The sequence below is a fragment of the Pleurodeles waltl genome, chromosome 4_1 (genome assembly GCF_031143425.1).
Source record: "Pleurodeles waltl isolate 20211129_DDA chromosome 4_1, aPleWal1.hap1.20221129, whole genome shotgun sequence".
Lineage (NCBI taxonomy): Eukaryota > Metazoa > Chordata > Amphibia > Caudata > Salamandridae > Pleurodeles > Pleurodeles waltl.
Window position 1 is genome coordinate 967,719,281 of NC_090442.1, and position 24,811 is coordinate 967,744,091.

The following is a 24,811-nucleotide window of genomic DNA, read 5'->3' on the forward strand; positions in this document are numbered from 1 at the left end:
TTCAAATCTATAGCCATTCCCAAAAATGGCCCGGTAATATCTTCCTCTATTTTGCAGTTTTTAACAGCACGAGCAACAACAGTGTCTGAATGCATTTCATGAATCAGTTTCATACAACATAAAATCAATTTGCATAGTATTTCCAAAGAGTATCCCTTAAGAACTGATGCAGATGTCATTTTCATAGAAATAAGCTATTCCATCAGATCATGAAATGGAAGGTAACTGCATAGCGTGCTCATTACTTTAATGTTGTGAAGGGTATTATTCCTTCACAAAGATAGCTGCCTAGAACTCTCTCAGAATTTCGAGAGAGGGTGAGGTGCGGCATAACCGGACCACCTCGCTGCACTGTACTTTTTTTCCCCATCAAGCCAACAGGCAATTTGACTCTGCCATGTGGAGTGATTTGTGGTCCAATCCATAACTGCTCGTCTACTGGTGTTTTTTTTTTTTTTGGAATGGATGGATGGCCATCAGGGCATGGTGCCTTCACCCTCTTCAAGTTTCTGACTCCAACACCTTCATGACTGAGGGTGGTCTGGCACCAGGAGCGTTCCAGTGCAAATCCTCCTTGGTTCTGCTTTCTCCACTGCAACTACAAAAGGCACCCCTCATTGCAGGGTGCTTCACTCTGTGTGACAAAGGACCAGACATACCTTTCTGTCTGAGTCAGGGTAGGATGGTGACATATTGCTCCAGGCATGCATGATTCAGGAGGAGAGTGCTGTATCATCATTCAATCAGTCAGGGTTCTTATAAAACGTGAATACTAACCAATTAAAGTCTCAAGCTGCTCAGAGATGGGGGTGGGGTGTATCTGCGGATTAGTTGAAGAGCCAGGTCTTGAGGTCCTTCCGGCATTGTGGCAGCAATGGTGATTGCCTGAGGTGCAGAGACAGGGAGTTCCAGGTCTCCGCAGTGATGTAGGAGAAGGATCTTCCTCCAGCAGTGGTCTTGCAGAGCTGTGGGATGGTGGCCAGGGCCAGTTGGGTGGAGCAGAGATATCTGGTGAGAGTGTAGAGGGAGAGGTGGTGGTTGAGGTATGCAGGTCTCTGAGGGTCATCAACCATGGAAGCATGAATTCCTCAACAGGGGTAGACATTAAGGTTTTCTATGGCCCCCCTGAAGAGCCAAGGGGGTGAACGTCTATGTGTTCTCTACCTTGTCATTAGGGGCTACTATATTCATGATATTCCCTGGGGTGACACCCTGTGATCCAGATGAATAACTTCCTGGATTTCCCTGAACTGTCTATCCCTTCCTTTCCACCCTGCAAATGAATTTACTCACATTTTGGGAGGAGTACATCTTTGACCATTTTTAAGGTGGTAGCATGTTCTCGGTTAGTAAATCTCCTACAAACATTATCTAAGATAGTAAATGACTAATGTATTGGATATTATTATATCAGGGTCGGATGTCCACTAGTTTTTCCTCATACAAATGCTGATAACACCATCTTTAGAAATAGTTTTATAATTATTTGGAACAGTGGTTTCTTAACTTTTTAGACCACAACCCACTTTTCAGAATGGCAAACTTTCACGGCCCACCAACCATTAACGGACATGAGGAGGGGTGATGTTTGCAATGCAACTAAAGCATTGTGAAGAAGCGCATGGTCATTTACAGACAGTACATTTTCCATTGAAACGACTGGGGGACTGGTTCACAAAGTTATACTTACACCATGGTGTAAGTTTACTAATCTTTTTGGTATTCACAAACTCCTAGTTAATAGCAAGTTTACGAGTGTGGAAACTTCCCAGTCAGGACTAAGAAACTCTGCACATAATCAGATAGGCCTGTTGTATCTTTTTATGTTAGGTGTTCTTTGCAAAAGATAGGCTTGCCCTCTACAGTCGTAAACTTACTATTAACTTGAAGCTTGTGAATACCCCAAAAAACATAGTACACTCATACAAAAGTGTGTAAGATTATCTTTGTGAATCAGGACCATACAGTTTATCTGATAAAAGTATGGCACACTGAAATGATAATGTGTGGAAAAGGGGTTCATGTGGATATTTATCACCTGATAGAGACTTCTAGTTGCATATTCCTTACCTTAGAATTTCCCCTAGGCGTCAGACTGGATCCTGAGTTTTTTTCTTCAAGCATTACCCTTCTGCATCGTTAGGTGGCATCGGTCGACCCCGCAGGCGTTGTTGGCGTCGTAGTCGCTGTGATGATGTCGGGAGTAGTACATAAATGCCGCCTCAGTGCTGTGATGTCAGTTCTTTTCTTTCCGCGCCACGCGCTGATCCAGAGAGATCTACCTCAGGTACCGACTTTGACTCTTTTGTCAAGTTTTTTTGGTCACATTTTTGGTGCATCAAAGATGTCCCTGAAGACCGGCTTCAAACATTGCGAGGACTGTCTCCGCATGATGTCGGTGATGGATCTGCATCAGGTCTGTTTGTGGTGCCTGGAGCGCGAGCTCAACCCAAAGTCGTGCACCGAGTGCCGGGCCATGCACCAGAAGGCCTTAAGGGAGCAGTCCCTCAAGCTTATGGCAGACCGGACTCAACTCCGCATAGGTCCTGGTCTCGAGACCGGTCACTGAACCACCACAACTCGTCTTCCTTGAAGTCTTCAGGTCAAGGTGAGAAGAAGAAATCTCATCATCCTTTGACTGCACTCCGTCGCTCGGCCGATGCAACGTGGGAGGAACGTCAACACTCATGGCCTTCGTCCTCAGAGTCTGCTTTTTGGTCTACTCTGCATCTCCCCGAGTTTCCAGGAGCCGGGGCGACCCTTGCCCAATTAAAGGAATTCTACAAGGCCATGCGCCTCATTTTTGGGCAGTCCGTCCCCGCTACGGCGCCTTTGGGCCCAGGGGGTTCAGTTGGAGGGCCTTCGGGTTCCACGCCGGTGGCTCCAGCCACCTAAGTCCTCTCTGGATCTGCTCTCAGATCCGTACTGATACCAGTCGTACCATTGAGACCTTCCCCGGTTCGCATGTCGATGCTCTCAACATCAGTGATGCCCACTATCGACGTCAACCCGATCCTGATCCCTGATGACTCAGAGTCGGAACGGCATCGGCTGATGCCGCCTCCTTCTTCGATGGGGCCTATTCACCCAGGGTTGGATTCTGACCCTTATTCTTATGGGTTCGAATTTGGGGAAGGGTTGGAGGGGTCCCTGGACCCTTATGAATACCAGGATGATCCTAACCTGACTGGGCACAGTAGTTGGGCGAGGCCAGTGGTCTGGATACCTCACCAGATGCTGGCATGCTGTCTCATCCTATCATGGCTACGTTGGAGGAAGCTACTTATTTCATGGTGGTCAGTAGGGCGGTTGAGGTCCTCAGCCTCGAGCTGACTACTGTTCAGGTCAGGTCTAATCTCCTGACGGAGGTGCTTCAACCAGGGGCTTTCACCTCTGAGCCTCTTGATGAAGATCTCACCAATGTCCTTTTGGGTACGTGGTCCAGACCCAACACAGGGACTCCTGGGAATAGGACAATCACATGCTGCTATCGGCCCACCCCATATGACCCTAAATTCCTGGCCCAACACCCCACGCCTGAGAGCATTGCTATCCAGGCATCCTTACCCTCTGGCACATTCCCTTCCGCACTGCCGGATAGGGAATCAAAAAGGCTGGAACAATTTGGGAAGAAGATGTTTTCTTCCTCTAGTATAGCGCTGCAGTCAGTGAACACTGCATGTCCTTTGGGCATTATACTCACTCTCTATGGGATTCTGTCGCACAAGTTCTGCTGCAGATATCAGAGGAGGCCCGTGCTATCATCTCCCAATTAAACTGGGATCTGTGACAGGGGTAAATGTCTGATTTGCTCTGCATTCCGTCCATCATCTATTGTTTTTGCATCATCTCCCAAGTTGTCACCGATGGGAGAGATGCAGCAAAGTTCACTATCCAATGAGGGCTGGACACAATCTCTGGGTAGATTGGTTGCGACAACGGTGGCCTTGCGAAGCCACACCTGGTTATGAATATCTGGTTTCTCAGGGGATGTCCAAAAGTCCCTTATGGACATGCCCTTTGATGGCTCCTGTCTCTTTGGAGACAAGGCGGACTCAGCGCTGGAGAGGTTCAAGGACTCCCGGGCTACTGCTTGATCCCTCGGCCTTTCCACTGTCCCTCATCCCCAACAGTCCACCTTTCGCCCGTTTCGTTGCCACGGAAGAGGCTCCCTGTTGTGTCCCTTTCCCAGCCACCGTGCCACCCATGCTGTTCAGCTGCTGCATTTCTGGGGACACGGAATCCCACGTGGTCGTGGGGCAGGGAACCAGAAGTCTGCCCAGTCCACCCCTGCCCCTTCTGAAGACACCAAACCCTCCTGGTCTGTCCTCTCACTCTGGTCCAGTAGGTGGCTGGATTCGCCATCACCTGCCCCACTGGGAATCCATCACTATGGACAGGTGAGTATGTCAGATCGTTCGAAGGGGCTACTCTCTCCTTTTCGAGTCTGCCCCACCAGCCATGCCTCCATCATTCAGCCGTATTCTGGAGGATCATTTGGCACTTCTCCGCCAGGAACTCGCAGCTGTCTTGGCCAAGGGAGCCATACAGAGGGTCCCTGGGCTAGAAGTAGGTTGTGGTTGTTATTCCCGCTACTTTCTGGTGCCAAAAAAAGACAAGGGCTTACGTCCTATCCTAGACCTTTGGGCCCTCAATCTCTTCCTCATGAAAGAGAAATTCTGGCTCAGGTTCTGTCTGCCTTGGACCCAAGAGACTGGATGGTAATGTTGGACTTGCAGGATGCTTATTTCCATATTCTCATCCTGCCTGCCCACAGACGTTACCTATGATTCGTGGTAGGTCACGAGCACTTTCAAGTTACCGTGCTCCCCTTCTGCCTTACCAGCACCCCTCCGGTGTTCACGAAAGTGATGGTAGTGGTTGCAGCTCATCTGTGCAGGTTGGGGGTTGCAGTCTTCCCCTACCTCGACGACTGGCTGTTGAAGGCGGACTCGCCCCAGAAAGTCATCTCCCACTTTCAACCTCCTGCACATAAAGGGGTTCACTATGAATGTGAGGAAGTCACACTTGACTCCCACTCAGACACTCCCTTTCATTGGAGCTGTTCTAGACACAGTGCAATTTCGGGCCTGTCCTCCTGAAAAGCGAGTCCAGGATATTCAGGCTATGATTCTGATCTTTCAGCCTCTATTTTGGGTTTCGGTGAGACTGACTCTGAGGCTGCTGGGCCTCATGGCCTCCTGCATCTTGCATCCTGCTAGTGATACATGCCAGATGGTATATGCGGGCTCTGCAGTGGGACTTGAAGTTCCAGTGGGTGCAACATAAGGGAAATCTCTCCGAAATGGTCCAGATCTCAGAGGGGACTGTGAAAGACCTGCAGTGGTGGCATTCGATTTGGCAGTGGTTCAACGGCAGATCCCTTTCCGTTCCCCAACCAGATCTATCCATAGTGATGGACGCGTCACTTCTGGGATGTGTCAGCCACATGGGAGAGATGGAGATCAGAGGCCTCTTGTCTCCAGTGGAGTCTGGGCTCCATATCAATCTTCTGGAGCTATAGGTGATCAGACTTGCATTGAAAGCATTTCTTTCCTCTCTCAAATGGAAAGTAGTGCAAGTGTTCACGGACAACACTAACATCATGTGGTACTACAACAAACAGGGCAGAGTAGGGTCCTGGACCCTTTGTCAGGAGGCGCTGCACCTCTGGACATGGCTGGCACATCAGGACATCACCCTGGTGGTTCAACATCTGGCAGGCTCTCTGACCACCAGAGCAGACAAACTCAGCCGTCAATGCATAGCCGATTACGAATGGCGTCTCCATCCAGAGATGGTGCAATGTCTCTTTCATCGGTGAGGAGAGCCTTGGTTAGATCTGTTGGCCTCCGCAGAGAAGGTGCAGTGTCACCTCTTTTGCGTGTTGGAGTTTTCAAGGCAGCACTCAATTGGAGATTTTTTCCTGTCTTGAGTGGAACTCCGACATCCTTTACACCTTTTTGCCTATACCACTTCTGTCCAGAGTTCTCAAGAAGATCAAGAACGTCTAGGCCCAAGTAATCTTGGTGGCTCCGGACTGGGCATGGAGAGTGTGGTATCCAGAGCTCCTGAGTATGGCACTGATCCTCCACTCAGACTGCCCATTCGGGAGTATCTTCTGTCGCAGCAGTTCATGCATGGAGATTGATCGGCGACAGTTGGTGGCTTATGATCTTCCACCTGAAGTCTGTGATGTAATCTTGGCAGCCAGGCGTCCCTCCACCAAAACGGTATACTCCTGTCATTGGCATAAATTTGTGGCATGGTGTACCACTAATCTGTTGATCCCCTCTCTGTTCCTCTTTCTGTCATTCTTTTGTTCATTCTTTCTTTGGCCCAGCAGGGTTCTGCTTTGGGCACCCTTAAGGGCTATTTATCGGCTATCTCAGCCTTTCTTAGGTTGCCTGATCAGCCTTAACTCTTTAAGTCTCCTACTGTTAGTAGATTCCGTAAGGGCCTCACCCACTTGTTTCCTCCCACTCCGTTTATCATGCCTCAGTGGGACCTCAATCTTGTCCTTACTTACTTAATGTGTGCTCCTTTTGAGCCGATACACAATTGTCCCTTATGGCTTCTTACTTTCAAAACTGTTTTTCTTGTTGCAATTACTTCTGCTTGCAGAGTGAGTGAGCTTCAGGCTCTACCTTCTAAGCCTCCATTTTTTGTCTGTGCACCCTGGCAAAGTGGTGTTACGCACTAAAGCTTCCTTCCTTCCCAAAGTCATTACACGTTTTCATGTAGGCCAGTCCCTCACTTTGCCTACTTTTTACACACCTTCACATCCTTCTCATGAGGAGGAGAGACTCCACTGCCTGGATCTAAAAAGAGCTTTGGTGTTCTTTCTCAATCGTACTAAAGATTTGCAGGTGGACGATCAACTCGTCGTTGGATATGTGGGTGCAAAGAAAGGGAAGACAGTGCAAAAACATACCATCTCATGATGGGTACTTCTTTGCATCAAAGACACAGCTATGGCAAAAAAGCAACCCCCTGAGGGCTTGTGCATTCATTCCACCAGTGCAACTGCTGCTTCCACCATGTTAGCACGCGGAGTTCCTGTCCTGGATATCTGCCAGGCAGCTACGTGGGCATCCTTGTGCACATTTACTAAACAATACTGCCTGTACAGTCAGGTCTGTAGGGACGCCTACTTTGGTTGTTCGGTCCTGCAGGACTCTCTAGTATGATCTTGGTTTGCAGCTCACTTCCGAGGATGGCATTGCTTGGGTATCTGTCTTAAAGTAAGGAATCTGCAACTAGATGTCTCTATTAGATGCACAAGTTACTTACCTTTGGTAACGATATATCTGGTAGAGACATATTCTAGTTGCAGATTCCTTACCGACCCACCCATCCTCCCCATTTGCGGACAGATTTCTAGGGACAGGGCTTCACCATTCAGGGCCTTAGCTCTGGTGCATCAATTTCAATGTTCTTTGCGGGCACTGCTCTTTGGCGTGGAAAGTAGTGCAAAGAAACTGACATCACTGCGCTGAGGCGGCATCTATGTACTACTCCTGACGTCATCACGGTGGCTACGACACCCACAGAGTCGACGTCATCACCTAACGATGTGCAAGGGTATTGCGTGAATAAAAAATCTCTGGATACAGTCTGACGCCTGGGGAAAAATTCTAAAGTAAGGAATCTGCAACTAGAATATGTCTCTACCAGATATATTGTTACCGGAGGTAAGTAACTTGTATATCTGTGCATCCCAAGTAAAGTGTCTGATTTTTGCTTTTGTAACTGCTGAATGCATACAGTTCATTTATAGGTATTTACATTTTGTGTTGCGTTGCAAAAACAAAGACATCCTGCAGCCCCTCCTTTCATAATCCCTGTACTCAGCAAGATTAGCCCCTAATTCACTGTAAAAACCCCTCTCACTTTGCAGTCAGAGGACGAAAAGTAAACAGCAATCCCATGATAAAAGAAAAGCAGCAGTTTGTCAGATGACATTGCCTGGTGTTTGACTTCTATCTTTGAATCAATGGCAACTGTAACACCTTAAACACAGAATTTAAAGGCATCTTTATTTATTGATCAGACTTTTTCAACCCATCATAAATCGTGTCACAACCCACGACCCACAGTTTGCGAAATGCTGGTTTAGAATATGTAAACCATGCGCACATTGTTGAAGAAATATTACTATTTCTAATTAAAGTGAATATTACAATGAATTTGGACTACCCACATTCCAACTTAAAAGATAAATTTATCTTTATTCATTAACAGATAGCACTTAGCTTTCTATTTCATAAAAGTCAAATTACATTTGAAACCACACATCAGTCATATCACTTGAATGGAGGGTGGGTTCAAATCTGTATGTCATAAAGAAATTAGGAATAATACATTTTGCCTTTAGGTAATTGCTGTCTTTGTTTTGAATTTGTCTTTGCATTTGAATAAAACATGGGCTACTGCTTCTAAATACCGAGTTTAGCCCTGACAAATCCCATTATTTCCCTCAACTCCAAGCCAGGATCCTTTTACCATCATTACGGACATCTGGCTGAATTTGTCTCACATGCATTACCGCCTAGCTAGTGGAGAGATAATACCATACAAGAAAGAAAACACTTCCAGCTCACTAAACCTACTTTATCAACCGGCTACAGTTTTTACTTACATCAGTAGGTGAGCAGTTAACATTACAATTTAACTAATGTCTACAAATTCTTTTGAATGGGTACTTTGAGTCAGTTGCTTCAACTATGGAAGGGTATTCTAATCATCCTTTCAAACATGAACAATCTTTCAATAATTTACCCTTCACCGTCCTCTCGTGTTTGGTTCTTTATTTCTTCTAGTTGAAAGGCTCATTTTTTGGCAACAAACAAAAACAGAATCTGGATCAGATAGGCCCTAGGGCAAGAGGGCCATAGGTTGAGTACCACCACAAATACATGTGGAATTGTTGAATGATTCTGGCCAAGAAATGTTAATAACTTTGACTGTATTTTAGACAGTTCTCTCCCAATAATGTTGAACATACCTGTGTTTAACAGAATAAAGAATTCATAGTCTGGAAACTGAGATAAACATCGGAGAGAGCACAAACCTGCTCCTTTCAACAAATGGTTTGCAAATATTTTGTCACAGGGATCCTTGAGAATAATCAACCAATATGTTCATGAACTGGGGCTATATATTTTCTTTACGACATTGAACCTTGAAGGAACACCAGAATATGACATGGTTCTCTATACCCCTTGCCCCCCTCCCTTCATCACTGGCATCAATATTGCTTGCCAAAATTTGACCATCCTTCCAAAATATTATTCTGAAGACCATTTGGACCTCCGCTTTTAAATGAAGGCTGATACTCCTTATCCTTGTCCTCATCTATTCATACCATGGATACCACAACAGCCATGACCTGTTGAGTTGAGGCTATGAGTTCTCAATGTATGTTGTGTATGTGGATCAACCAATCCGCTTCCTGCATATACTAACCTCTGCCATGTATTTCCTTCCTAAAGATCACCTATGACTGACTACTGAAGCCTCTTGATGCCCATTGACTTTCAATTAATCTATTCGAATTTGCATCATTCATGATTTGTTTCCTTACGAACTCCTGCTTGCTCTTCTGTGTTTCCTCACAGACCCCAGAGTACTCTGTTTCAACATTTTCCTGATGTTTATGAGAGTTCTCTGCGAGGTGGTATAGGTAAAGTTTGTCTCCCTGTCAAATCACAGGGTGGTTGTAGTTCCAGTCCCTCAACAATAGTTGAACAAACACCTGTAACAGTTTCTCCCTTGTAAACGCTTGAAACAAGAACACTTAATACTGTGAGAAACATTTTTTGAAGGATTGATGGATTTCCCAATTGCACAATATGCTTTCCCCTGCTTATGTCGTCTTTGCTAAAGCACTGTAGTCCCAATCACAGCTTGTTCAAACATCAGTCTATCCTTATGCTCTCCAACCTAAAGGTGTGCAGTATAAGATATATCTGACGATAGTATTCCAACTACTGCTCCTCCTAATAGACACAATTTACTGTTAAATCTGTCCAGTTAGTCCCAGTTTTTTAATCCCCTCAAAACAATTTTGGTATTGGACATAACAATTAGATTATCTAATCCCATCCCACAGAGGCCCCATTCTCACCCCAAAATTATCCACTTTTCACAATTTTCTCTAAAAAAAAAGTACTGGGTAAAATATATTTGTTAGAATAAAGGGCGAGCCCCTTTTGAGACTAAAGATCTCACTGAAGCAAGTGAGAAAGGTATCAAAATATTAGGTTAAGAAATAATGACTCATTCATTTGGGAAAAGCTATTTTCAGTAAAAAAAAAAAAACCCTGTCCTCGTGTTTTTGATTTCTAATACCTGTTCCACTATTGCAGTTAGTAGGAAATGGCTAACCAGCAAAAGGTTTTAGCACTGCCATGTAGCAGCCCAGTGCGTGAAAAATAAAACGTATAGCCAGGCTTGCTTTTAAAATGCCAGAATTAGAACTCTGTATGTAATGTACGAATGTACATCAGAATGTTAGGCATATTTGCTTATTGTGCACATCTAAGAAGTAAAATGTTGCTCTACCTGCACCCAGGGAGACAACATGGGCCTAGCAGCCGCGGTTTCTACAAATATATGCAGACAGCCATGCTGAAGTATTTTAAAATATCAATTTGGGCTCGAAACTTATTTTGACTACCTTCTGCCAGGAAATACAAAGAAACAACATTTTCATAGAATATCTGTAATTAAAGAAAATAAATTCAGCCGACACATTGGATTTTTGCTCTACATCGCTAGCATTATTTCTGTAAAGTCACACCTGACTAAAGTGAAACTGCCAAATCGGGGGGATCCTCTTTCTTTTAGCTGATCCTGCTGTAGCTTAGGGATAACTGTGGTATGCACACCCGAAAGAGGTGGAGAACAGATTAACTTCAAAGTGCTCTCAGACAATATAATTTATATCAGTAAACCTCTCTTCTAAGCCACATCAATTTGCTAATAGATTTAATTAACTGTTTTTTCCTTTGAGAGAAAGGGACTTTGGAGTCATAAGGGTGTGTTTCTACCCATGTTGCGGAAGCAAATGTGCTAAGAAATGGTGGGACTGTTAATTAATCCTCAGGGGGCTGGAGTGGGCTGACTTGGAGAAGAGCTGAGAGAGTTAAAAAAAAAAACACATTCAGCACCATGGTGTGAAACTGGGTCACATTGATGTGCTCAAGGACATTCACGTAGCCACGTACAAACCGGTCACAACCTCACATATGGAATGAAAACGCATGGGAAAGAAAGAGAGAGAAATGCTGTTGGATGAGGAGAGAATTCCTATCAACCTGGTAAGAGACAGTAGAGCGGTGCCTAACGCTTTATCCTGAATCTCTGGACCTGGACAGTACTTCATGGCCAAGAAAACTATTTACCTGCAAATTTAAGAGGTGCAAGGGTTTAGATCCTGGTGACTGCAGCCTGCTGCTAGAGAGTTTCTATTGAGGTTGGGCGGGTGTGGAGTATCCAGAATACTGAATTAGTTGTCTCCATTTGGAAGTATACTGTGTTAGCAGTTGCAGTTTACATTTGGCAGCCGGCCTTGCCGGAAAGTATGAAAGGACCTTTCACAACGGAACTATCCAGCCAGATGTGGAATAAGACTTCCCTTAGGGGGAAAAAGTAACACAGCTTCTCCTGAATTTGGGGGTGACACTGTAAATGGAAACTATGGATTAGTGTCTGAAGGTCTGGACATTTTTCATCAGCTACTTTTAAAACAAGAACTGTTGGTACTGCACCTGAGTAACTATTTTTGAAGAATACACACATTTTTAAAACTATTTCTATTTAAATACATTCTCTCCGTCAGTTGCTCTTCTGACACCACAAAGTAATGCACTGCTGCTCAGTGGTTGCCATGTTTGTGAATGAGAGGCCTATGGGAGATTAGTTTTTGATCAAATAAAAAGAGCCCGTTTCTTAATGATCATTATGCAGACATTAGACTTGACACATTATTTTTTCATTTAAAAAAAATGGTTGGGAATATTTTAAGTGTTTATTTGTTTTTGCTACTGCGGTTTGTGTACCACATGCAATTTTATCTGAGGCAAGCCTTGCTGCTTGTGCCAACCAATGTTTGGTAAGCTCGGGAACCCTGAAGGAAATCTGCTAACCTATTAGCACTTAGATTGGTTTGACTTACTAGGAGGTTAGTCAAAGCTCAGATCGAGACATTTCTGCGAGTACTGCAATGGCGGAATCAAGATGAAGGAACGACTTTTGACACCTAAAAGAGGATGCCCACTGATAGTTCTGCGGGCAAAATCTGGAAGCCATGAACATGAAGAGCTCTTGTCAGGTCATTCCCTTTAAACTTTAAAGGCACAGGAGTATATATGACAGGAGGCTCTTCTGAGGCAAGGACATAGTAAGCGTGACGCACTGGAGTCCATCCACACGCCAATTGTTGATATGAAGCTATCAGTATGCACAGTGGTTGTTGCTTGTTGTCAAAATCACATCACAAATTCTGCTGAAAGCGGGAGGTGAGATTCTTCTCCCTCAGGCTATGTTAGCATGCAAGCTCAGCATGTGAGAGGTAGGGCTCCATGGCTTTCAACAGAGTTTCCCATCGGTAATACCTGCTCTGGAAAAGAGAAAAACTTGAAAACATAAGGGTCAGTAACCAAAGAACCTCTGAAAAAACTGGATGGAGCACTGAAAGGTAATGACCGGAGAAAAAGTGAAAGTTAAACTGAGTATTTCTATTGAGAACTTACACTACAGAAGCCTTATATTTCATGCTTGACACAGTCTGCAGTTTTAGATGGTTGCACTTTTGATAGGGATGATCTGACTACCAGTTCAAATGACCACCTTTTTTGTTTGGGACCTGAGCTTGCTTCCACCTTGTCTGCTTGTGTGCTCAGAAAGAAGGGGCATTTGACATCACCCAGCATGCACTATTCCCCAGATCATATGTCCCTCAAAAATAAAAAGCTTGTCACCACAAACTATACAGACTGTTGGCAAGCTATTCCCCTTTCCTCTTACAACCAGATTCCACGTACAAATAGTGCAAGAGGGGGTGGGGACAGATGGACTTCCGACAACTTCATAAGAGAAACTTCTGCTTTTGTATTAAGAGGATGCATTGTGTCAGTTCACTGCACTAGTGCCGAGACTATGGCATATTATGCATGGCATCAGTGTAATTTCAGTGTTTTTACCGATGAAAATCAGGTTGTGTACGGTTTCATTTGCAATTTCCTTAGACAAGGCAATCTTGTGATACGGCTTCAGAAGCTGTCTTTCAATTGCACTCTCCTCATGCCTTTTGTGCTCTTGATAGAAGTGACAGGTCGTTAGCTCAAGCAGATAAGTGCCTCTGCCAACAAATACAGGCACCATTAAAATGTTAGGGGTTATGTATTAAGTCTTAAGCCCCTTACAAAACGACAAGTATAGTAGAACACATCTTTGCCCTTTGTGCACTAAAATGTGTGTGATGGGGACAGATTTACCACACACTATTTTCAAATAAAACTATTTATTGTGAAAAGGTGTAATCGGTTGTAATCCCTGCTTAGGTGTAGAGCAATGAATAAAACATTGGTTCATTAAAACATTGGATTCCTTCTTCATCTATGATGCACTTTAATTTAATGATAGTGCGTACATTTTAGTAATGCTTTAAGTGACCCAGACATCAACAGAAGGTGACGGTTTATGACCCATGTTTTACAGACTAATGTAGAAAACTGCACTAACATACATTTTAAATGTGCTTATGTTTTCATTTGTTGGTGGTCAAAATTGTGCCTTCCTTATTAAACAGTTTGTTAGAGAAATACAAATTATGTTAAAATGCATTTTAGACTCTAGAGTAACTGCTAATATGAAAAGGAATTTAGTTTTCTAATATTTAACATGTGATTTATGGGTTTAAAATTAAGTGCAAAAATTAAACAATTGCACTTCTCTTTACAAGTTTATAAGTTTATATTTTACATGTTTATTATACTAAAATGATTAACTGTAACAAAAATCATTTTTTTTTTGTTAGCTTAAATGAGTCCTGCAGAGCTCGTATTTTGCAGTCATGTAAAAGTGATGAATCAATGTTCTTTCTAACGTGAGTTGTTCTTTAGGTTCCTTTCTCATGGGAAGCTATGCAAGTTAGTAATAGGTTCAATTTTCAATTGCACAGAGACTTTTAGTGACCTTGGAGAGCAACTTTCTGGCCTGCGGACTTAATGTGAAATAAGATGTTACCACCAGTGTATGGATTCACATGGAACTGAGATGATCCCATTGCAAAACCTGGTAACCAAACAAACTGTTGCAAAGGAATACTTTTGTCCAACTGTCTGGCATCACACAGAAAGAGGAGATGTTCTCAAGACAGACTTGAGAGAATACTAAACTGTTGCAAAGTGAAGTAGTCAATTAATTATTTTTGAATGAGGCCCTTTTTGCATGCCATGATGGCATTAAACAGATGAATCAACATGATTTTTGTGCTTTATATTAGGGATGGATTTTGAAAGTTTAGAGCAGATCTTCAGACCGCTTGACTCTAGTCAGCTGAGATTCTCTCTGCACCTTGCCGATGACACACCTGACTGAACTTTTCTGCTGATCTAGATGCTTTACTGATAGAGAAACCGTGAATGCTGTCGCTTGGAGATGTATATCTCTCTCAGCTGATTGCCATTTACCTCAACATGTCCCTCTATATAGAATAGAATCTATCATGCTGACACTCACTCTTATTTTTCTTGCTAGTATTCTATAGTCCAAGATATTTTTTTCACATTATTTTTGTCTCCATTTTGTATTTTTGACTGCATGTGTTTGTCCCCTCACATGCAGTTCCTAATTTGGTTAGACGTAGGGGCAACCTATGTCCAGCACACATTTCCATACTCTGCTTAATTGAACTTGACAAATGTTGATAAAGTCTAACATGAGATATGTTTCTGTATCTCAGATAATTTCATTAATGATATGCATTAATCTCCTTGAATGCCTAATTGTGTTGATGAATATTAGTTTAAACTTGTTTCGCCCCTTAGGGCAACTTATGGTTCTTATATACCTTTATAATTTGATCTAACGTCCTGTCTTTATGACACTAACTTTGTGGTTGTAAAATAAAGCTTTGCACTTTATTCTAGATTGGAGTTTTTCTTCCATGGCCACATTGATCATGGTGTCTAAAGTGTTGGGGTGGTGTTAATGTACAGCTGTATATGGTTCACCACACTTCTTCTGGCTCAAAAAGTCCATCAACTTGGTAAAGCATTTGATTCCTGCAAATGATGAAAACACGCTTGCAATAGCAATTGATGTGGTACTGCTTCTTTGGTAGGTTTGTTCTGCACCCTCTGATATAAATCAATTTACAGTGGTGCACACCATTCAATCACCCACACACCGAGCTGCAGTCTTGTAAGGCACAATTGCCAGTACCTCAAATTGCGCTATGCTGGGAGACTTCTCTTTTAACCATTGCATTTACGGCATGAAGGTTGTTAAGTCATTTTTAAATTAATTCCCTTGATTCACACTATCACATATTTCCCCACAGTTCTCACAATGAAACATCCAACTGCTCCCTGACTTACTGTCAATAGAGGGGTGGGGCCTAATCATAAAATGGCACAATACTGATCCACAATCTGTACTACATATAGATAAAATCTGTAGGAAAGTTTTAGCTAGTGGTCAGTTAAAGACCTCTATTTCTTTAACTACCAGCCACAGTAGTGGGTTTTTTGGTGCTCTGGCTCTTCTTTCAAGTAACACCCTGTGGTTTATCAGTCGCATAGGACTACCAGCTTACAAGATCCACTGAAATTTGGATACACTGCACTTTTGTGCTTCAGTCAGGTGCTCAAATTGTTTGTTGACTGGGACAAAAAACTATTCTTTATCTGGAGTCTTTGTCAGCAAAGTTAACAATGTTTTTTTTATTTTTATTTGAATTCAGATTGAAATTAAATGTAGGGGTTTGGATATATGTGCTCAAGTATTTTCTCCTCCCCACTATACCCAAGGTATGCATAGTCAGATGTCTAAAAGTGTATGAACAAAGAGGAAAACGGTTCTCAGGTGAGCGCTAATTTCTCTCTGAACACCACACTGATCTGTGCCTCTTCAATACTCATCTGTTGCATTTTGTTATAAGTGGGTAGTACCTCTTTTTTGGGGACCCTGCTGCCCATGGCTAGGCTTGAGAATAATCTAAATACTACAAACTGGTCCATTGGCTATTTTCAAACATATAAGTGTATAGCACCATGTTAGACCTGGCATCTTTGGCATGGTCTCCCCTTACTTTTTGCCCTCTGACCTCCTGTTTCCTGACTTTATTTTTGCTGGCTTTAAGGACTCTGGGCATTTTACCACTGCTGACCAGTGCTGAAGTGCAGGTGCTCTGTACTCTAAAACATGGTAACAATGGCTTATTCACAATTGGCATATTTAATCTACTTTTAAGTTCCTTGTAAAAAGCACTGTATTTGCCATTGGCCTGTCAGGCATTCCACTACAGAGCCTGTGCTGGCAGTTATAAACTGCCATTTTGGTTTGGCAAGTGCACCCACTTTCCAGCCCCAAATCTTCCTTTTTAATTCATATGTCACCCGTAAGGTATGCCCTAGTCAGCCCCAAGGGCAGGGTGCAATGTTGGACATGTACTTTTATTTTTAACATGTCCAGGTAGTGAAATACAGTTATAACCATTTTTCACTATTGCAAAGCCTGTGTCTCCCATAGGTTAACATTGGGGTTACCTTGAAGCATCCATTAGGTGTAACTTCCAATTGGAAATCGATAGAAAGATGGAGTTCAGTGTCTCTTGCCTCTTAGTTTAAAATCACAAATTATGGTGTATCAGTTTTTAAATTTTAAGTCTGAAAATGCCACTTTTAGAAAGTTGTTTTTTTCTTACTTCAACAATTCTGTGCCTCTGCCTGTTCCTGAATACACATCTAGGGTATATGAAAGCTGGGCTTTGTACATTCCCTCTAGACAGTCACACACAAAGGGAGCATGGGTGTGACAACTGCATCCTGATGGCCCATCACTTGGCTGATGGGGTTTCCTGGGATTGATGGGAGGGAGGAGCTGACACCTTTGTCTGAACAGGGCTGTACCTTTCACACAAAGGGCTACATAACCCCCTGTAGAGTGTCTGAAGCCAGGGAAGGAAAAGAAGGAACCTTGTGATCTTCAAAGGCCTCGTTTGAAGTCATTGAAGACACATTTTGGTATAAGTACTGGCCCCATCAAATCAGTTCACTTTGCCAAGAAGAGGAGCCATGCAGCCAGGAGGGAGTGCTACTTTGGTATTTGCTTTGCTGTGTTGGCCTTCCGCCTGCTTATTGCTGTACTGTCAAGAGGGACTACCTCTCTGCAACTTGCTCTGCTGTGTTGGCCTGCTGCCTCTGGTAGTAAGAAGGACTGAAACCTACTTCACAACCTTTGAAATCCCAGTAACTCCAAGAACTTGTTGGCTTGCCATCCGTTCTCGAAGTCTCGGGTCATCAGAGACTTTTGGTCTGATTTAGAGTTTGGCTGAGGGGTTACTCCATCACAAGTGTGATGGATATCCCGTCTACCGTATAACAGGTTCAATAGGTTAAAATGGAATTGTAATACAATGGACGGGATAGCTGTCATGTTTGTGATGAAGAAACCCCTCAGCCAAAATCTAAATAAGGCCTTTTGTTTCCTCCTTTTTGTCATTTTGCTGCAGAAGCTGCTCTGCAAACACCAGCACATCCTCGGCATGTCCCCCTGCACAAGGAAAGACTTTGCTGCTAAGATCAGGCACTGCAGTCCCAACAAAGCCAGTGCTCATTCTCTACATTACACCCAAGATCAGTGACATGCACTGATTGAAATCACAGCCTTTGGACTGAGCTGGCATCGCAGGGTATAGACAAGCCTCCCAGCGCATCCCTAGCATTGCCGTAACAACTTGGCTTCCCCTGTGACGACACACCAGCTGCGGTCACCACCCATCATCTCAGAGGAATGTAAAATTGCCAAACCTGCTCACCTGCCAAGGATAACCTTGTACCGCCCACTGCTGAACCGCTCCTACACTGAGAGGTACTGTGTTCAGGATGGGAATCACAAGGAAATCTGAGTTCATCCTACCCTGCGTGACAAGTAAGTAACTTCCCTCTATCAGTCCTGAGGGACCTGTGGCTCATTTGGGTGCACTGCAAAGGATTGCTTCACCTACCTCACACATACTAGCTGATCTCCCAGGAAGGGGACCCCTCTCTATCACCCTGGTCGTAGTGAGACTGCAGCGATCCAGTAATCACAAGTGCTTTCTGGCCCTCACACAAATTAATGCATTACTTTAGCACTATGGCATTAGATAACTACTTGAAAATGCAACAGGTTGCTAAGTATTGATTGGACTTTTGTTGTATTTGGTCTAGTTATAATCAGATAAATACCTCCTATTTTTCTACACCAGAGTGGGGTCTTTTTTGTGGTGTCTTTCACTGTTTTGCTGTACTCAAGTGTTGCAAAAATACTTTACATATAGACTCCTAGTTTGAGCCTGACTGGTCTGTGCCAAGTTACCAGTAGGTGAGCACAGGTTAATTTAGAGTGTATATCTGACTTATCCTGATTAGGATTGTAGTCCCTACTTGGAAGGGTTGCAGACCTCTGCCGACTAGAGATCCGATATCTAACAGATCACACTTGTTTGTGCCTACAACATGATGCAGCCACGTCTTCTATTTTTTTAGTTACTGATTTGAGTTGGTTTGGTACATGAATAAAAAAAAATCTGCTAAAGCTTTCTTGTGTTTTTGAAGGCGGTTGAGGGAAGCAACAGGAAGCCAGAAGCAGCACAGGTGGAGGGTGGGTGCAACATATGGATTTGGGGCAGAAGCAACATGGATAGGGTCAGTTTTTAGAGCAAGTGAGGGATGCAACATAGGGGCGTGGTTAGGGAGCAGATGAAATGCAGGGTGAGGGAAGAAGTAAAACAGGGGTGCAGGGGAAGCAACAAGGTGTTGTGGGGAATCAAGCGAATGACAGACAGCAATGAAGAGCTGGCATGGCGAAGCACAAAGTTGAGCATACAATGAGGGCATGTGGGGGAGAGGCACATAGGAAACAAAGACCAACATGGAGTGTGGTGAAGGGGTGGAGAAACACACAAGGGATAGAGCAGGAAACCACATGCACACTTGTAAAGTGTTTAAACAAAAAGGAAAAGTAGCATCCGAAAAAAGCCAGCACTGGAAGGACATAGTAATGCTTCAATGCTCCAACGGAAGGACGAACACAAGAAGAGAATGGTAAGCCCACACAGCTAACAAATAAGCAAGCAAATCAGAGTGACAATGACCCCACCCAATGTTATGCAACAGGATGACTTTAAGCTCACTGTAAGACAACAATATGCCTCATAACAACCAGTGAAGGTGCTGCTTTAAGCAAGGCCTAAAAATAGAGAAATGTTTTCTGCATGACCCAACTAATCCGATTATTATATTTTCTCCACTGTTAAATGTGAAAGTTGGTACTCACTCAAAATCAATTTGTAGCATTGATATTACACGTGACAAAAATAGTACAACATATGTTTTTCCTATTCCATTTAAAAGGGTTATTAGAGGACTAGAATTTCTTGTTAAAATCCGTATCGGCTTTACATTATTTCTTATACCAAAGTATATGGAGCCAAAGTCCATTGACTCCTTTTTACCCAGGTTCAAAATCCTTTCTGTAATATGGAACAGGGAAAAATTTATTTGCTCCTTTTCATATTATGCAAGTAGGAAAGTAGTGCAGAAAGGATGGTACTAATGCAAAAATGTCTGCAGCGTGTCCTCTAAGCTCATATTACACAGTATAGTAGCAGCCACCGACTGTGAGAAAACCAAACCCTTGTGTGTGATAGGGCTGGATCCGTCGCTCAGACTACCAAAGGGTCTCGTTGTTTGAACTCTGTCCTGCAATAGAGAAGTGAAAAACACTCTAAGTTTGCCTGACCCTTTCCACTCTAAACACACTGATGTCCCTCTTTTGAGCACAAGTTCCACAGCAACGATAACGTGACAATTCCAAAGTCACAGACACATAGCGCATGACACTGGGGAGAGCTGTGCATGTGCCCATACATCCTTGGTGTACCATCTACTTTTGGCACTCTCAGGAGGGCTCTGCTTCAAACTCTAGTCCTTGTGGTATTCTGAAGTTCATGTGACCCATGACAGTACTTCTGTACTTACTAGAGGGAACAAATTTCAAACCATACAAGTGCAGCAACCACAATACGAATCGGCACAAGGAATAAATAAAATAAAAAACACTGCAAACTGAGGTTTGATATGATTTGGACACTATGGCCCTCATTCTGATCCTGGCGGATACAATCCGCCAGGGCCAACGGGCGCGGGAGCACCGCCGACAGGCCGGCGGTGCCCCTAAGGGCATTCTGACCGCGGCGCTAACGCCGCGGTCAGACAGGGAAAACTGGCGGTCTCCCGCCAGTTTCCCGCTGCCCTGGGGAATCCTCCATGGCGGCGCAGCATGCTGCGCCGCCATGGGGATTCCGACCCCCTTCCCGCCGGCCTGGCTCTGGCGGTTCTTACCGCCAGAACCTGGCCGGCGGGAACGGGCGTCTTGGGGCCCCTGGGGGCCCCTGCAGTGCCCATGCCCATGGCATGGGCACTGCAGGGGCCCCCTAACAGGGCCCAACTAGGCTTTTCAGTGTCTGCGATGCAGACACTGAAAAGCGCGACGGGTGCTGCTGCACCCGTCGCACGCCTTCCACTCCGCCGGCTCGATTCCGAGCCGGCTTCCTTGTGGAAGGCGCTTTCCCGCTGGGCCGGCGGGCGATCTGAATCAGATCGCCCGCGGGCCCAGCGGGAAAGTCAGAATACCCCTCGCGGTCTATTGACCGGGGGGCGGTATTCAGGCGGCTTCCGACGGGCGGGCGGCAACCGCCGCCCGCCTAGGTCGGAATGACCACCTATATGTATTAGTGCCATTGCCCAAAGTCCCAATATTTTGCATCTCGTATTCTGAGAATAAGCTGTACTGATAAAAAGAGACAAAGAGACAAAGACTTTTGTTTGAGATGCTTGTGAATGGCTGATGGCTAAATGACTGTTTAGCCCAAAAAGCACTTCAACCCACGTATCTTCCTTTGCACTGAATGCCACCACTAAACCATGTGTTAGCAAAGCCAACAGGCCTGGCATCGGCTGGCAGCCTTTCAGAATAGCTAGTGCCTATTTTGTTTTTTAATGGTTTTTTCAAAACGTTATTGTTGGAGAAGCTGCCAGGGCCTCGTCAATATAGAAAATAAAAGTAAAGCAAAAAATACCATCAGTCACAGTAAGATTAGCCAAAGGCTGACGTGGGCATACCCATTGCCCATGCTACATGCTGTAGTGGGTGGAAGAATAATGTTAATGACACAATACCAGTACAGTGGATTAGGAGGGGCTGGCTGACAGACCCTTTGAAGAAATATATTACACAAATAAAATGTCAAGGTCTTGGGTAACACCAGACATAAATCAAGTGAAGGAAGAGCCAATAGCTCTGGAATTGACTATAATCTTCTGTCTTTGTAAATGCTTGTTTTGTCATGGTTTTTGGGACTGTTTTATCATTGGGGAAACTGATGTGCCCTTGTCAATCAAAACAAAAACATAGGCTAAAAGTAAAAATATTTTATGTTCTCATAACGCACATAGTGGGAATGACTTTGTATGTGGATGTGCTCCATGTGAAAGGGCAGAATGCCTTCACTCAAAATGAAGTAATGCAATGGCTGTAGAGAGCTGACCCATTGCCCCATGCTGTTTGGGACAGAGGACAAATGTGAATGACAGATGACACACTGTTTGGCCTGTCAATCTTAGGGTGGTCTTCCCTAAAACTTTTACCTTTACTCCTCCATATTTATCTGATCTTGTTTTTGTTGGTGTTAGGACTCAATGCCTTCACCACTGCTAATCAGTGTTCAAGTGCGTGTGCTTGCTCCTCCAAACATGACAGAACTGGCTTACGTCTAGTTGGCACTACATGTACCCAGGGCCTGTATACTAAATGCTACTAGTGAGCCTGCAGCACTGATTGTTCCACTCACTTATGTAGTCCATTAACAATATCTCAGGCCTGCCATTGCATCTTGTGTGTGCAGTTTTAAACTGGAATTTTGACCAAGCAAAATTAGCCATTCCCAGGTTCAACCCTTCCTTTTTAATACATATCATTCACTCCTAAGGTAGGCCCTACACAGCCCAGAGGACAGAGTGCCGTGTATTTAAAAAGTTGAACATGCACTTCTAAGTTGAACATGTCCTGATAATGAAAAACTCCTAAAACTGTTCTTCACTACTGCAAGGCCCTCCTATACCAAAGGATAACATTGGACTTACCTCATTAGATTTTTGAAGCTGAAGCATCCAAATGGGAACTGGTAAACATTTCACACTTGGTGTCTTTGGAATTGTAATGAAAAACCCTCCTCTATGATGCAGTCAGGTTCTTGATTACAATTTTGAAAATGCCACTTTCAGAAAGTAAAGAAACACAAATGTTGTGGCTGGACTGATTTGCATATGGCTGGGGTAGCATAGTGAGCAAAAGAATTGATGGATTAAACCCAGATCTGTGACTGGGGGTGAATGTTTGATGGTTCTGCATTCTGTCCATCAACTGTTGTCTTTGCATTTGTCACCCTAAGTGGGAAGGGTATGCCCAGACGTGGGTCCCGTGCTTGCTATGCCACCCGATTCAAGCTGGCCTGGCTGATGAAGGGTGATACCCTGAAACCGGTCCCAGGATGCTGGTTTCTGGTTCACGGAGGACCTGGCCTGGCCTGGCAGTTGGGGCTGGACTATTCCCATGGGGAACAGGGTCAAGAATGATTTGCATATGGTTGAGTCCAAACTGAAATGGCATGGTAAGCAAAAATATTGATGTGTTTGACTCAGATCTGTGACTGGAGGTGAATATTTGATTTGTGCTGCATTCCGTCCATCATCTGTTGTTTTTGCATTTGTCACCCAAAGTGGGAAGGGTATGCCCAGGCATGGGTCCGGTGCTTGCTATGCTACCAGATTTAAGCTAGCCTGGCTGATGAAGGGTGATACCCTGAAACCGGTCCCAGGATGCTTGCTTCTGGTTTTAGAGAGGACCTGGCCTGGCAGTTCTGGCTGGACTGTTCCCATGGGGAACAGGGTCAAGACTGATTTGCATATGGCTGGCTCCAAACTGAATAACATGACAAGCAAAAATACTGATGGATTAAACACAGATCTGTGCTTGGGGGTGAATGTTTGATTTGTTCTGTATTCCATCCATCATCTGTTGTTTTTGCATGTGTTGCCCCAAGTGGGAAGGGTATTCCCAGACGTGGGTCCTGTGCTTGCTATGCCACCAGATTCAAGCTAGCCTGGCTAATGAAGGGTGATATCCTGAAACAGGTCCCACGATGCTTGTTTCTGGTTCAGAGAGGACCTGGCCTGGCAATTTGGGCTGGACTGTTCTCATGGGGAACAGGGTCAAGACTGATTTGCATATGGTTGAGTCCAAACTGAAATGGCATGGTAAGCAAAAAAACTGATGGGTTAAACCCAGATCTGTGACTGGGGATGAATGTTTGATTTGTTCTGTATTCCGTCCATCATCTGTTGTTTCTGCATTTGTCACCCCAAGTGGGAAGGGTATTCCCAGATGTGGGACCCATGCTTGCTATGCCACCAGATTCAAGCTAGCCTGGCTGATGAAGAGTGATACCCTGAAACCGGTTCTATGATGCTTGTTTCTGGTCCAGGGAGGACCTGGCCTGTTCCCATGGGGAACTGGGTCAAGACTGATTTGCATATGGCTGGGTCCAAACTGTGACGGGGTGAGTGTTTGATTTGTGCTGCATTCCATCCATCATCTGTTGTTTTTGCATTTGTCACCCCAAGTGTGAAGGGTATGCCCAGACGTGGGTCCCGTGCTTGCTATGCCACCAGATTCAAGCTAGCCTGGCTGATGAAGGGTGATATCCTGAAACCGGTCCCAGAAAGCTTGTTTCTGGTTCAGGGAGGAGCTAGCCTGGAAGTTTGGGCTGGACTGTTCCCATGAGGAACAGGGTCAAGACTGATTTGCATATGGTTGGGTCCAAACTGAAATGGCATGGCAAGCAAAAAACCTGATGAATTAAACCCAGATCTGTGACTGGGGGTGATTGTTTGATTTGTTCTGCATTCTTTCCCTCATCTGTTGTTTTTGCATTTATCACCCCAAGCGGGAAGGGTATGCCCAGACGTGGGTCCCTTGCTTGCTATGCCACCAGATTCAAGCTAGCCTGGCAGATGAAGGGTGATACCCTGAAACCGGTCCTGAGGATGCTTGCATTTGGTTCAGGGAGGGCCTGGCAGTTCGGGCTGGACTGTTCCCAAGGGGAACAGGGTCAAGACTGATTTGCATTTGGCTGGGTCCAAACTGAAATGGCATGGCAAGCAAAAAAACTGATGGATTAAACCCAGATCTGTGGGAGGGGGGTGAATGTTTGATTTGTTCTGCATTCCATCCATCATCTGTTGTTTTTGCATTTAGTACCCCAAGTGGGAAGGGTATTCCCAGACGTGGCTCCCGTGCTTGCTATGTTACCAGATTCAAGCTAGTCTGGCTGATGAAGGGTGCTATCCTGAAACCGATCCCAGGATGCTTGTTTTTGGTTCAGAGAGGACCTGGCCTGGCAGTTCAGGCTGGACTGTTCACATGGGTAACATGGTCAAGACTGATTTGTGTATGGATGGGTCCAAACTGAAATGCC

General features: G+C 44.4%; 1 protein-coding gene across 5 annotated transcripts in view; it reads right to left on the reverse strand.

Annotated features, from left to right (window-relative positions):
* TBC1D22A (TBC1 domain family member 22A) overlaps positions 1-24,811 on the reverse strand; it is a 1,763,002-nt gene that overhangs the window by 631,918 nt on the left and 1,106,273 nt on the right. The gene's annotated exons all lie outside the window — the stretch shown is intronic.